Raw genomic sequence first — 16,881 nt, forward strand, 5'->3', positions numbered from 1 at the left:
AATAGTAATAATAATATGCATATTGTACGAGCAAGAATTGAGTACGAGGCCGTTTGAAATGGGTACCTTTATCCAAGTTACTCAATACTGCCCCTGCAGCCATAAGAAGTTTTAAGAACACATTCTTACTTTCAATGACGGCCTAGGAACAGTGGGTTAACTGCCTTGTTCAGGGGCAGAACAACATATTTTTACCTTGTCAGCTCGTGGATTTGATCTTGCGACCTTTCGGTTACTAGTCCAACACTAACCACTAGGCTACCTGCCACCCCAATAAGGCTTTAACGTAACAAAATGTGGAAAAAAGTCAATATTCTGTATGTCCGTTTCAAAGAGAAGAATGACAATGTCCTTTCAGCGTACATATTCTGTAGTTCACTCATTAATTTCTCTTTTACATTCACCTTTGTGATCACTACTTTCCTGGGTTATTACTTTGAACAGTTGACAGACTGTAACTCAAGAACATCTACATGCAGTTGACCTCCAAATAGCTACAACATAAACCAAATGATAAACATGCCATGACGTCAAACCTTTGACACCTCTCCTAGTGACATTAAAGATTGGACRAAATATGTTTTTATCCACAAAATTCCTTCCTCAAATCTTTACTATAGTTTATTTCTCTCTTCCACCCACAGAAAGACCACATTGTTGCTGTGTCCACGCCTTTTACAGTAAGATGAAMTTGTGTAGAAATTAACATGACATCAGATGCAATTTTTTTCTGTTCAGTTCTGTTAGCTAACAATATTTTGAATATTGTTAGCTAACTATTTCCTTTATTGGAAGAGAAAATGTTTCATTCATAGAATATGAAGTATGTCATATAGGCACAATAAATGTGGTAACAGATGATGACATTSTTTGGTTACACTGTGTTTACCGACTACAGAGAAATGGAGTTGTTGGTCAATGGTGCTTTTAATCAGGTTGTAGCATGAGCCTAAGAGACATTAGGTATCTATATYGTGTCGTTTTATACCATATACAGTCAGGTGCAAAATAATTGGCACCCTTGATAAATTTGATAAAAAATGACTGTATAAAATATATAAAACAAATACTGAGCTATATTGTATGATTTTTTGTGTGTGTCAAAATTACGTTCTTTTTCTACTAATAAAATTGCTTTGAGAAAGAGATTTTGTTAAAGAATTCATTTAAATCTAAAAATATATATACATATTGGCACCCCTGTTTTTAATATCTTCCAATACCTCACTTTGCAAGAATAACGACACTGAGCATTTCCTCCAAAAAGTAAAAAAGAAAAAAAAAAACATTTTGGGTGGGCGCTTATATTTTTTCTATTTCAAACATGTACAAGTGTGTATTATATACATTCCTCAATGTGTTTTTTTTTGCATATTCTAAATCCCCCTGAGCCAACCTTGGAGAGTGGAGTCAAGCAGGGTCACCGTTGTCCAGAGCCCTGAAGAAATGAGGGTTAAGTGCCTTGCTCAAGGGCACGTTACAGATTCTACACTAGCGATTAAACTATCAACATTTCGATTGCTGGCCCAGCACTATAACCGCTTGGCTACCTGCTGATTGGAGAACACATTGGGAGGGATCTTACACCATTCCTTCATACAGAATATTTCTAAATTCTTGATAACATTTGTCTGCGCTTATGGACTGCCCTCTTCAATTCAAACCACAGGTTTTCAACGGGGTTCAAGATCCATTGTAAAATGTAGTTTTTTGGGTCAATTAACCTTTCTTCGTGGAGATGTGATGTGTGCTCAGGGTTATTGACTTGATGAAGGATCCACTTATGGCCAAATTTCAAAATAGCCCATAACATCAAAGTTCAACCCCATAACTTACAGTAAATATGGGTTCTTTTTTGCATATCTATCTTTCTTTCAATGCAAAAGAGTAATATTTTAGAGTCCGTTATTCATCAGTAACTCTGACTGGTTCAACAGGGTCTGAAAGTAGCTGGAGCTATCATTGGTACAGCAGTGTGATTAGTTTGTCCAGTATAAATAGTCAATCACCACCTTCCGGAGACACCTGAAACCCACCTCTTTAAGGAATACCTAGGATAGGATAAAGTAATCCTTCTCACCCCCCCCCCCCCCCCTTAAAAGATTTAGATGCACTATTGTAAAGTGGCTGTTCCACTGGATGTCATAAGGTGAATGCACCAATTTGTAAGTCGCTCTGGATAAGAGCGTCTGCTAAATGACTTAATGTAAATGTAAAAAATAATACACTATAACAGGAGACACTTTCACCATCAGTAGAGCTGCTGTGTCTGACCAGGGTCAGTACTGGTGTGAAGGACACAGGTTCTCTAGAGCCCCATCTTCACAACCAAGTGATGCTATTACTCTCACTGCTGTAGGTGAGTTATTTGTTGTGTGTCTCTGTTTTTGTCAAACACTATTTATATTGAGTCCATCATGTAGACATGGTCTGTGTGTAAGTATGTTTTAAATAATAGTGACTGTATTACCCACAATATAAAACAAAATCTTATCTATGAATCATCTAATTGCATTTGTGTTTCCACAGCTCTGCCCATGGCCACAGTGAGAATCTCTCCTTAGGGTCCCCTCTACTCTGGAGAGAAAGACACTGCTGTGTGACATATCAGACTACACAGACTGGACATACCGCTGGTTCAAAGACAACCAACAGAGTTCTAGTACACGTGGTAAAACCATCACCACAATGTCTAACCAGGCTGGTCAGTACAAAGGTCGGCCCCAGCAGTCTCAACTCAGTGGAACCATCCTCATCGGGTCAGCTGGTGAGCTTGAGATTAATTACATACACCTAAAAAGGACTTTTATCAAAACTCTCCAATAACAGCTCAAATGTGGAAATGTATCCAAATAAAGTTGAAATAATTGGATTAATAATAGAAAATTTAAAAAAATCCCTGCCCAACAGCTACACTGACTATGAAGCAAAGTCCTGTGGGCAAATCTGAAGATGGAGAATCACCAGGCTTGGCCCTCCCATGTTGAACATAATAAATGGCGCCCTATCCATCGGATGTGTACCAAACTCACTAAAAGTGGCAGTGATAAAGCCTCTCTTGAAAAAGCCGAACCTTGACCGGAAAATGTAAACAACTATCAGCCTATATCAAGTCTCCCATTCCACTCAAAAAAAATTGAAAAAGCTGTTGCGCAGCAACTCACTTCCTTCTTGAAGAAATATAATGGATACGAAATGCTTCAGTCTGGTTTTAGACCCCATCATAGCACTGAGACTGCACTCGTGAAGGTGTTAAATTAAATTTGAATGGTGTCAGACCAAGGCTCTGCATCTGTCCTTGTGCTCCTAGACCATAGTGCTGCTTTTGATACCATCGATCACCATATTATTTTGGATAGATTGGAAACTCTATTTGGTCTACGCCAGTGGTTCTCAAACCTTTTATAGTCCCGTACCCCCTGTAGCACCAGGGTCAGCGCACTCTCAAATGTAGTTTTTTTGCCATCATTGTAAGCCTGCCACACACTCACTATACGATACATTTATTAAACATAATAATGACTGTGAGCTTTTGTCACAACCCGGCTCATGGGAGGTGACAAAGAGCTCTTATAGGACCAGGGGCACAAATAATAATAATAATCAATCATTTTGCTCTTTATTTAACCATCTTACATATAAAACCTTATTTGTTCATCGAAAATTGTGAATAACTCACCACAGGTTAATGAAATAGGTGTGCTTGAAAGGATGCACATAACTCTGCAATGTTGGGTTGAATTAAATCATTTTCCACGCACAGTCTGTGCCTATATTTAGTTTTCATGCTAGTGAGGGCCGAGAATCCACTAAACACATAGGTACGTGGTTGCGAAGGGCATCAGGGTCTTAACAGCGCGATTTGCCAATGCAGGATACTCTGAGAGCAGCCCAATCCAGAAATCTGGCAGTGGCTTCTGATTAAATTCAGTTTTCACAGAACCGCTTGTTGCAATTTCAATGAGGCTCTCTTGATCAGATATCGGTAAGTGGACTGGAGGAAGGGGATGAAAGAGATAACGAATCCAGTTGTTTGTGTCATCCGTTTCGAGAAAGTACCTGCGTAATTGCGTACCCAACTCAGGTGCTTCGCTATATCACATTTGACATTGTCCGTAAGCTTGAGTTTATTTGCACACAAAAAAATCATACATTGATGGAAAGACTTGTGTGTTGTCCTTGTTAAAACTTCTCTAGGGTAAGGGGCAGCATTTGGAATTTTGGATGAAATGCATGCCCAAATTAAACTGCCTGCCTCTCGGGACCAGAAGATGTGATACGCATATAACTGGTGGATTTGGATAGAAAACACTCTAAAGTTTCCAAAACTGTTAAAATAGTGTCTGTGAGTTTAACAGAACTGATTTGGCAGGCGAAAACCTGAGAAAAATCATTTTTGGGGGGGTTTTGTAGTTTTTTATTCAATGCCATTACAGTATCCATTGACTTAGGACTCAAGTAGCAGTTTCTATGCCTTCCACTAGATGTCAACAGTTTTTAGAAATTGTTTCAGGCTTGTGTTCTGAAAAATGAAGAAGTAAGAGCAGTCTGAATGAGTGGACCGTAAAGTGTCACAGAGCTTTTTCATGCGCGAGACCGAGACAGTGCGTTCTTGTGTACCTTTTAAATTGACGACGTTATTGTCCTGTTGAAAATTATCGATTATTTAGGCTAAAAACAACCTGAGAATTGAATATAAACATCTTTTGACATGTATCTATGAACTTTACGGATACAATTTTGATTTTTTTGTCTTCCTGTTTTGACTGCGTTTGAGCCTGTGGATTACTGAAGAAAACTTGCGAACAAAACGGAGGTTTTTGGATGTAAAGAGACTTTATCGAACAAAAGGAACATTTATTGAGTAAATTAATGTCTGCTGAGTGCAACCATATGAAGATCATCAAAGGTAAGGGATTAATTTTATCTGTATTTCTTATTTGTGTAACTGTTCTACTTGGCTGGTTGCTGTTTGTAATGATTTGTCTAGTGGGCTACGTTCTCAAATAATCGTAAGGTATGCTTTCGCCGTAAAGCATTTTTTAAATCTGACACCGTGGTTGGATTCACAAGAAGTTAACTTGTTATGGCTGCAGGGGGCGTATTGAAAAACTGGAAAATATGTGCAAATTTTCAAACGGCCTCTTAATCAATTTTTGCTCTTACAATATGCATATTATTATTATTCTAAAACCGTTTTAATTATTTCTCTAAGTGGAACAGAACTATTTTTACAGCCATTTCCTATCCGGAAGTGAGATTCCAAAATCGATGTCGCTCTTTAAGCCCTTGTCTATAAAAGGGCATGTCACTTAGGACTGTAGAAACACGTCATACGCCTTCCTCTGGGTGTCATGCGGAAGTGAGAGAAGAAATCACTTGATTATCTCTTCCTGGGGTTGAACACAACCTCTTGGAGTGAGTGTTGCGCAGTTTATTTTTCTTTCTGGGCGCGAAGTAGGACCTGGACTCGGCTCCTGGAAAACACTCGTAAAGGTGAATATGATCTCTGGCTTCGATTTTATTTGATACATGTCACAATATCATCCTAAAGTATGTTATTTCAATATAGTTTAATATATTATTGAAATGTATTCTGGACTTTAGACGTGATGCGACGCAATAATTCTTTCAAGATGGAGAGGTTAGCGTCGCACTGCCAGTGTGCTTGCTAATTCAAGAGGGAAATTGTTCGTTCTGGATCGAAATAAAGACATTTCTGAACAAAGGACCCCTTGGAGAACATTCTGATGGAAGATCAACAAAGATAAGGACCCAATTTGGGATGCTTTTTCATATATCTGTCGAACTGTGCTATGCTACCGTTTGCCTTGAGTCAATGCTGTTGTGATGTTAGCTATTGTAGTAAGCTAATATGACGATATAGTGTGTTTCGTGGTAAAACACTTGAAAAATCGGAAATATTGGCTCTATTCACAAGATCTTTCTCTTTCATTAGCTATCCACCATATATTTCTCTGAAATGTTTTATGATGTGTAATTAGTAGTTGACGTTGGTGTCTGTATTTTCTCTGGCTACTCCCGTGCGATTTCTGACTGTAGCTATGATGGTAGCAGTAATGTAAAACTGATTTATAGCTAAAATATGCACATTTTTTTAACAAAACATAGATTTATTGTGTAACATGTTATAGGACTGTCATCTGAGGTAGTTTTTCTAGGTTATTAGGTTGGTTCTAGGTTAGTTAGGTTGGCTTGTGCATGCTACTTGCATCCTACTTGTGCTGTGAAAAATGTCTGTCCTCCTTTTTTATTTGGTGGTGAGCTAACATAAATATATGTGGTGTTTTCTCTGTAAAACATTTAAAAAATCGGACATGTTGGCTGGATTGACAAGATGTTTATCTTTCAAATGCTGTATTGGACTTGTTAATGTGTGAAAGTTAAATAAAAAAAAAAATAGATTTTGAATTTCGCGCCCTGCACTTGAGCTGGATGTTGTCATAGGTGTACCGGCGCCGGGCTGACGTCGGGCTGCAGCCATAACAGGTTAGTCTTTAAACCTATGTAAAATATGTTTTGTTTTCTGAATTTTTATAATGAGTATTTCTGTATTTGAACTTGGCGCCCAGCAGTTTCACTGGCTGTTGAAGAGGTGGGACGCTAACGTCTCACGTACCCAAGAGACTTTAATGCAGACAGAGAATAGCTCCAACTTCTTAATCATAGCCTCAATTTTGTTCCGGACATTGAATATAGTTGTGAGAGTCCCTGTAATCCTAGATTCTGATCATCTGGTGAGAAAAAACATCACCCAGAAAGGCCAGTTGCTGAGAAACTTGTCATCATGCAAGCGATCGGACAAGTGAAAATGATGGTCAGTAAAGAAAACTTTAATTTCTCTAGGATAGGGCTAATTTCTCTAGGATAAATAGCGTGCCCAATTTCAACTTCCTTCTACTCATCCCCAGAATATAAGATATGCATATTATTAGTAGATTTGGATAGAAAACACTCTGAAGTTTCTAAAACTGTTTGAATCATGTCTGTGAGTATAGCAGAACTTATGTAGCAGGCAAAACCCCGAGGACTAACCATTCAGATTTCTTTATTTTTAGGTCACTGTCTGTTCAATGAGATTTCATTGGGATACTAGATTTCTAATCAACCTGTTTGAGGTTCCTATCGCTTCCACTGGATGTCACCAGTCTTTGGAAATTGGTTGAGGTTATTCCTTTGTGCAATGAAGAAGTACGGCCATCTGGAATCAGTGTAACGTTATGTGTACTGTTTGAGAGTTGCGCAAGACTAGAAAAGTAGCGTTAGTTTGTTGTCCCCTGTATTGAAAACAGATAGACCCGTCTTCAATTTGATCGATTATTAACGTTTAAAAATACCTAAAGTTGTATTACAAAAGTAGTTTGAAATGTTTTGGCAAAGTTTAGAGGTAATTTTTTAGATATTTTGTAGTGACGTTGCGCAAATTGGAAGCTGTTTTTTTCTGGATCAAACGCGCCAAATAAATGGACAATTTGGATATATTTGGACGGAATTAATCGAACAAAAGGACCATTTGTGATGTTTATGGACTTATTGGAGTGCCAACAAAAGAAGCTCGTCAAAGGTAAGGAATGATTTATATTTTATTTCTGAGTTTTGTGTTGTGCCTGCAGGGTTGAAATATGTTACACTCTCTTTGTTTACTGTTGTGCTATCATCAGATAATAGCATCTTATGCTTTCGCTGAAAAGCCTTTTTGAAATCTGACATGTTGGCTGGATTCACAACGAGTGTAGCTTTAATTTGGTATCTTACATGTGTGATTTAATGAAAGTTTGATTTTATATAATTTTTTTGAATTTGGCGCTCTACATTTTCCCTGGCTATTGGCCAAGTGGGACGCAAGCGTCCCGCCTATCCCAGAGAGGTTTTAAGCTCGTCTCTCAATTTAAAAAAACTTGTCAATACTTTGCCCCTTGATAACCAGCGCACTTCTGTATGTTTCAAAAGCGTTACATGGTCGCTGCCCATATCATTGCATAGTGCAGAAAATACACAAGAGTTCAGGGGCCTTGCTTTAACAATGTTAACAATTTTCACTGTAGTGTCCAAAACGTCTTTCAAGCTGTCAGGTATTCTTTTGTCAGCAAGAGCCTCTCGGTGGATGCTGCAGTGTACCCAAGTGGCGTCGGGAGCAACTGCTTGCATGTGTGTTACCACTCCACTATGTCTTCCTGTCATGGCTTTTGCGCCATCAATACAGATACCAACACATCTTGACCACCAAAGTCTGTTTGATGTCACAAAGTTGTCCAGTAATTAAATATCCTCTCCTGTTGTCCTGTTTTCCAGTGGTTTGCAGAAGAGAATGTCTTCCTTAACGTATCCCCCAGAAATGTAGCAGACATATACTAGAAGCTGTGCCAGGCCCGCCACGTCTGTTGACTCATCCAGCTGTAACGCATAGAATTCACTGGCTTGTATGCGAAGCAGTAATTGTTTCAAAACATCTCCTGCCATGTCACTGATGCGTCGTGAAACAGTGTTGTTTGATGAAGGCATTGTCTGTATAGTTAATTAGGCCTTTCCCCCAGCAATGTCGGCACCTTTGGGGGGGGGGGGTACTGTCACGTTCTGACCTTAGTTCCTTTTTTATGTCTTTATTTTAGTTTGGTCAGGGAGTGAGTTGGGGTGGGCATTCTATGTTGTTTTTCTATGTTTTGTTCTAGTCGTTATATTTCTATGTGTTTGGCCTAGTATGGTTCTCAATCAGAGGCAGGTGTCGATCGTTGTCTCTGATTGAGAATCATACTTAGGTAGCCTGTTTTCTCACTATGGGTTGTGGGTAGTTATTTTCTGTTTAGTGTTTTTGTTTGCACCTTACAGAACTGTTCGTTTGTCGGTTTGTTGTTTTTGTTCAGTATTCATTTATTATTAAATTATTATGAATACGTACCACGCTGCACTTTGGTCCTCTTCTCCTTCCACCAACCACAACCGTTACACCACCGGAACAATGAACACCCTCATGTTCCACGAAACCTAAACATTTTGACTTGAAAAGAAAAGAGAAACAATGTACATGTTTAATAACTTAGCACCACTCATTGATGCGATGTAACATAAAAACTCTGAATACAGGGTAAAACAAAAAAAACTTTCATGGTTGTCCCAAGCTATCATCTAGTGATTCCCCCCCAAAAAACCACCTCCCCTCAGGATGATACTCAGATATAAGTTTCTGGAGAATCTCTTGGCCACATAAATGTTATCAGCGTATCCACCCCTCATCTTGCTTTAGCAATTTTTTTCTCCCTGTATCCCAATCACAATTTAAACATTTGATAAATTATCCAACCCAAATTTAGAATGACTGACCTCAGTGCTTACTTTGAGTCTAGGGCTCAAATTCCAGTGTTTCACTGTATCACCAGGGTACACTGGAATTTGAGCCCTAGACTCAAAGTAAGCACTGATGTCAGTCATTCTAAAATTGGGTTGGATAATTTATAAACAACCTTTTATTGCCGGTCATAACTCTTCTCATTACAGCCCCCCTTTGTCCCTGTTTTCCTGTCAAGAGTGGCCTGGTAAAGAAAGATCAGTATCTCAATGCATTCCTAGTTTAAATAGTTAGCAGGGCGTATACCACCACCGCCCACCCTTTCCTTCACCCGGCARRTATCATTTTAGCYTGTCTTCTTCAGATATCYTTTACAGTTCAGTTTCCCAACGGCACATGTAACTTTGCCTGTCACATTTCATGGGCCTTGATAATGTCCCGATTGTAATATCCAAGTAGATACTTCCGTTTCTTCCACGTACACGAGTCTCTCACCTGAGCTTGTTCTCTCTCTCCACGCTCACTCCACACGCTCTCTCACCACCCCGGCCCTGTTTTTATGGCTCGACTCAGATAGGAGTGGGAGTCACTGTCTCATTGCCGCCTTCGTTGCTCTTTCTTCAGCCGGTTAGGAGGGTTTTGAGGTTTACACCACACTGTCTATGGTCAAATTATTTCTACCATGCATTTAAGACACGATCTGACGTCACCTTCCATGATAACCTCAAAAAAGCACAGATCATAACAACAGTTAAGTTCATTTCATTTCTGTTTCAGGAAACCAGACAAACATTGACTATATGACGAATATGACATTAACATTTTCTTAATAACATCTCTAAGACAAATGTCAAAAAGCATAACATAATGTTACTGCTAAAAAAAACTTCAGCAATACATATATCACAATCCATTTGAAGTTATGGTCAACCCTTATTAACATATATTGTCCTTTCTATATGCAGCCTGAACACAGTACCACTATATATGTACCCCAAAGACCAGGACCTCAGGGAACTAAACCATTTGGAATAACTAATCACCTTAGAATTACAACTCTTTATAACTCTCTACAGAAATAATAATCATCTCCTAAAGTAATGGTACATTTTGATAGAGAATGGTGTTTCTCATGAATTTTATATTGGAATCCCACTATCTATTTAATTCCTAATGAAGTTGACCCTTTTTCATTAGGAATTTTTAATATTCAGGGCTTTCGACACCATTAAAATGTTTCCCCTCCCTTTCTTTCCCTGTCCTTCGGAATCCATTTACATATATCTATTCAAAACATTTCATCCTCCTGCATACCCATTTTAACTGAATTGAAAAGACCTCATCCAATAAATCCCACAACACGGCGATAGGATCTCGCCACCGAGTCTTACGATTCACTGGTCTCCTTTTCCCCATGATTCTCCATAACCACCACACCACATACAAATTAAAAGTTAATTTTAGGTTTGGTAAGCCCTATACCCATTCCTCATGACCCATCCACCCTTTCGTCCATTCTAGAATCCCATTCAAGAATAAGACGATATCAAACGTAAATGTATTTAAAAATAAAACCACATAAAATGTCTAATGATTTAAAGAAACCCTAAGGCCTTCTGCATTTGCGAGGAGTGTTTGGCCATATAATTTAAATGTGTTACCTTTAAAATCCATTCCCCTGGCATTTCGCCTAGTATCTGCAACCCAAAATACGTTTTCCTGTGGCAAATTTAGCCAATTTCCATCGTAGGTATTCCGCAATATTTAATCCCTGGCCTTTACTAAAGAGTTAGGTAAAACGTATCTCATATGTCTTCCTTCACATAGAAACTGTAATGTCTATGTACCACCTATCGATCGAACAGAGACAATACACCGCTAGGTGAAAGTTCCATTCCTTCTACTTTCCGGAGGATTTGTTGTTGCGCTTTTGAAAATGATGTGACTAGGGTGGGTAATCTAGGTTGTATTATTTCTATGTTTGCTTGGTATGGTTCTCAATCAGAGGCAGCTGTTTATCGTTGTCTCTGATTGGGGATCATATTTAGGCAGCCACTTCCCCACTGTGTTTTGTGGATCTTGTTTTTGTGTTGTTGCCTGTGAGCACTCCAGAACGTCACGTTTCGTTTATTCTTTATTGTTTTTTGTGAGTTTCATTGAATAAACATGTGGAACTCTACGTACGGCTGTGCCTTGGTCCAGTTTTACGACGATCGCTACAATGATGCAAACGCTTGCCTGGCAACATTTTCTCAGAATGCAGCAGGCTCCATACCCACTTTACACTCCCTTTTCCAATGACCAATAGTCCCACACCTAAAACAGGACTACACTTTGATCTTTTCTGCTACATTTCTTTGTCTTATCTGGGCCATTGAAACTATTTAGTTATATTCTCTATGGCTCTACTAACCCCTGCTCGCGAGGTGAGCGGAGTCATATCTGGTTTATCGTGATGCATTTTTTGTTAGTAGAATGCTGATATATTGAGCTTTTGATTCTGGGTTGCCTCCCTGAATTCTTTATTGATTTTGAAACCACCATCAGCAGGAAAATGTTGTCCAATTTTATCTAATTGCTAAAGTTTTCCCATATTCCAGCCAAATTGGTAGAATGCTCGTTCGCTTCTTTTAGCGCTTCCATGGCTTTAATAAATTCCTCTATCTCTATATTACAGGGAGAAACGGGTCCGTTTGTTGCCATATCACTAGTTATTATTCCTTAAACATTCCCAGCGGTGTTCAGGGTATTTTAGATTTTTTCACTCCCGTCTATAATACACACCTTCTATTAACTATTTTCTAAGATAGCACTAGACACTTCCCATGATAATAATTAATTGGTCACGGCACTTAATACTTTGTATTAGAACCGATACCATAAGCGTCTGCGAACCTATGACTCGAGTATACGGACAGGACTTTATGTCCTATACCCCCACTAGGGGCCTATCCTATATGGAACCTACCCTTCACATATATTAGCCTGGCTCTCGCAGAGAACAATCTCCACTTGGGACCTATCCTTATGGAACCTACCCTACACCATATATTTACGACAGGTCGTTTACACAATGGGCCTATAGAATTAAACTTTGGCTCTCCAGGTCCGTATCCCATAATTAGTTCAGCCAACYATTCTCATCTCCCCAAGATGTCAAAATGAGTGGAAACAGATAGAGGAACTAGCCTACCTTGTTTGTTGCCAGCTCTGCTCCACTGATCTGGAATCTTTGGTTTGACTACAAATTGTGGTGAACTCCTGGCAAGCTCGCCATCTATTAGGTTCTTATTTTTCAGAGTAAATAACTCACGGACACTAGAGAAGCTTTAACCAAGTTTAATTCTTCGCAAAGGTTCTGTACAGCTGTAATTTGACAGCAAAACATTTCTCACCATCACAGTTAAATACATCCCACTTCAGGACACTCTGTCACGACTTCCGCCGAAGTCGACTCCTCTCCTTGTTCGGGCGGCGTTCGGCGTTCGGCGATCGACGTCACCGGCTTTCTAGCCATCGCCGCTCTATTTTTCGTATGTCCATTTGTTTTGTCTTGTTCCATACACACCTGGTTTTCATTCCCCAGTCAATCTACATGTATTTAGTCCTCTGTTCCCCATCATGTCTTTGTGTGTAATTGTTCATTGTTAATGGTGTATGTTCATGCGCGATACTTTTATAGTTTATGTTCCGTGTTTTTGGGCACTTATGTCATTTTTGTGCCTATTGTTGAACGGAYTAYAAGTGCGCCTGTTTACTCTACTCTGCTCTCCTGCACCTGACTTCGCCTCCCTTACACAGCCTTAACAGAATTACACACCAACGATGGAGTCAGCAGGAGCAGGTACCCCGGTTAGAGGAGTCGAGGAGCGCGTCCAGGAACATTCAGCTATGTTAAATCATCTTGGTGCCATGATGGATCGTGTTGTCCAGACTATGGACTGCTGGGAGAGACAGGAGGACTCCCCAGTGCCTRGACCAGCCCAACCGGGGTTCCCTCTACCCGTCCCGTCCGGAACCAGTCCCAGTGCGATACYCCTCTCCCTTCCCAGGGAGTATSATGGGACGGCAGCACAGTGCCAGGGATTACAACTGGACAACTCTCCCTTCCTATTACAACTGGACCTCTACCTGGCCACTGTGCACCCAGACCGTCTACTTCCTAGGGTATCGCAATTCCACATCAGGGGTGGAGATGGAGAGTGACCGCATTGCAGCCGTGCGTAATTGGCCGACTCCCACCACAGTAAAGGAGGTGCAGCGATTTTTAGGGTTTGCCAATTACTACCGGAGATTTATCTGGGGTTTTGGCCAGGTGTCTGCTCCAATTACCTCACTGCTGAAGGGGGGTCCCGTACYGTTGCAGTGGTCGGCTGAGGCGGACAGGGCTTTTGGGCAGCTAAGAGCTCTGTTTACTTCGGCTCCCGTGCTGGCCCATCCGGATCCCTCTCTGGCGTTTATAGTGGAGGTGGACGCATCCGAGGCTGGGATAGGAGCCGTGCTCTCACAGCACTCGGGTACGCCACCAAAACTCCGGCCCTGTGCTTTCTTCTCGAAGAAGCTCAGCCCAGCGTAGCTATGATGTGGGGGGCCTGGAGCTGTTGGCTGTGGTTAAACCATTGAAGGCGTGGAGACATTGGCTTGAGGGGGGTAAACACCCTTTCCTCATCTGGACTGACCACCGCAACCTGGAGTACATCCGGGCAGCGAGGAGACTGAATCCTCGTCAGTCAAGGTGGGCCATGTTCTTTACCCATTTTGTATTTACCCTGTCCTACAGACCAGGTTCCCAGAATACTAAGGCAGACGCACTGTCCCGGCTGTATGACACAGAGGAGCGGCCCATGGATCAGACTCCCATACTCCCGGCCTCTTGCCTGGTGGCGCCAGTCGTGTGGGAGTTGGACGCGGACATTGAGCAGGCGTTGCGTACAGAACCCGCTCCCCTCCAGTGTCCGGTCGGGCGTATGTACGTTCCGCTGCTGTCCGTGACCAGTTGATTTATTGGGCCCACACGTCACCCTCCTCTGGTCATCCGGGATCGGTCGGGCGGTGCGCTGTCTGACTGGAAGTACTGGTGGCCCACCTTGGCAAAGGACTGAGGATCTATATTTCCTCCTGCTTCTGTGTGTGCCCAGAGTAAGGCTCCGAGACACCTGCCCAAAGGTAAGCTACACCCCTTACCCGTTCCACAACGACCTTGGTCACACCTGTCTGTGGACTTTTTAACTGATCTACCTCTTTCACAGGGAAACACTACGATCCTGGTCGTTGTGGATCGTTTCTCRAAGTCCTGTCATCTCCTCCCTCTGCCCGGTCTTCCTACGGCCCTACAGACTGCGGAAGCCCTGTTTACTCWCGTCTTACGGCACTACGGGGTGGCTGAGGATATAGTGTCTGATCGGGGTCCCCAGTTCACGTCGAGAGTCTGGAAGGCGTTCATGGAACGTCTGGGGTCTCGATCAGCCTTGCCTCAAGTTTTCACCCCGAGAGTAACGGGCAGGTAGAGAGAGTCAACCAGGATGTGGGCAGGTTTCTGCGGTCCTATTGTCAGGACCGGCCGGGGGAGTGGGCGGCGTTCGTGCCCTGGGCCGAGATGGCACAGAACTCGCTTCGCCACTCCTCCACTAACCTCTCTCCCTTTCAGTGCGTATTGGGGTACCAGCCAGTTCTGGCACCGTGGCATCAGGGTCAGACCGAGGCTCCTGTGGTGGACGGCTGGTTCAGGCGCGCGGAGGAGACATGGGAGGCCGCACGTGTACACCTCCAGCGAGCTGCGCTTCGCCAGAAAACCAGCGCGGACCGTCACCGCAGTGAGACCCGGGGGACCGGGTCTGGCTCTCGACCCGAAACCTGCCCCTCCGCCTGCCCTACCGGAAGCTGGGTCCGCGGTATGTGGGGCCCTTCAAAGTCCTGAGGAGGGTGAACGAGGTATGTTGTAGATTACATTCCAACACCACAAACCAACAACCCCACTCAAACAGTGTTTTTCTCTCTTCCTCTTTAGCAGTGTGTGTGTTTTGTAAAGTACGGCAGTGTGTGAAGTTGTCTTTCCCACTGTGGTTAGAGAGAGACAAATATAGAAATCATTGTAGTCATATTGAAAAACCTGCTAAAAAACGTTGCTGGGCTGGTTAGTACACTCTTTGACAACGCATACTGTACTAGTGGTGGGTTTTGCGTGGGAAGAAAGATTACTTCATTATCGATACTCCATCACTAATGGAATTTTACTAATTCTGAGTACGGATTTTGATCACACTTTATTTGGATAGTCCGGATTTTCCATCTGTAAATCCTCTAGAGATGGTCATACTATCAAAAAACTACAGTGCCTTCAGAAAGTATTCACATCCCTTGACTTTTTTCACATTTTGTGTTACAGCCCGAATTTAAAATGTATTACATTGAGATTGTGTGTGCCAGGCCTACACACAGTACCCCATAATGTCTAAGTGGAACTAGGTTTTTAGACATTTATACAAATGTATTCAATTAAAAGCTGAAATGTCAAGTCAGTAAGTATTCAACCTGTTGTTATGGCAAGCCTAAATAGGTTCAGGAGTAAAAATGTGCTGACCGAGTCATTAAAATTGCATGGACTCACTCTGTGTGCAATATTAGTGTTTAACAGAATWWAAAAAAAAATTATGACTACCTCATCTCTGTACTCCACGTATACAATTATTTATAAGGTCCCTCAGTCGAGCAGTGAACACAGATTCAACCACAAAGACCAGGGAGGTTTTTCAATGTGTCGCAAAGAAGGGCACCTATTGGTAGTTGGGTAAAAAATGTAAAAAGCTGACATTGAATATCCCTTTGAGAATGGTGAAGTTATTAATTACACTTTGGATGGTGTATCAATTACTGGCAAAAAATGTGGCCAAGCATTTCACTTTTTTTCCTGAATAGAAAGGGTTATGTTTGCACAGTCCAAAACAACACATGACTGAGTACCACTCTCCATATTTTCAAGCATACTGGTGGCTGCATCATGATATGGGTATGCTTATAATCGTTAAGGACTGGGGAGTTTTTCAGGATAAAAAAATCTGTGGAATAGAGCTAAGCACAGGCAAAATCCTAGAGGAAACATGGTTCAGTCTACTTTTCACTTGACAATGGGAGAATAATTGACTTTTCAGCAGGACAATAACTAAAACACAAGGCCATATCTACACTGGAATTCCACACTAAGAAGACAATGAATGTTCCTGAGTGCCGAGTTACAGTGTTGACTTAAATCTGTTTGAAAATGTATGGTAAGATTTAAAATGGTTGTCTAGCAATGATGAACAACGAATTTGTCAAAGCTTGAAGAATGTTTTAAGTAATATTGTTGCACAATCCAGGTGTGGAAAGCTCTTAGAGACTTAAACAGAAAGACTCACAGCTGTAATCGCTGCCAAAGACGGTTTTACAAAGTATTGTCTCAGGGTGTGAATACTTATGTAAATTAGATATTTCTATATTCATTTTCAATAAATTCATGAAAATTTCTAAAACATGTTTCCACTTTGTCATTATGGGATATTGTGTGTAGATGGGTGATAAAAAAAAACGATTTCAACAAT

The sequence above is a fragment of the Salvelinus sp. IW2-2015 genome, unplaced genomic scaffold, assembly GCF_002910315.2.
Source record: "Salvelinus sp. IW2-2015 unplaced genomic scaffold, ASM291031v2 Un_scaffold1199, whole genome shotgun sequence".
Classification (NCBI taxonomy): Eukaryota; Metazoa; Chordata; class Actinopteri; order Salmoniformes; family Salmonidae; genus Salvelinus; species Salvelinus sp. IW2-2015.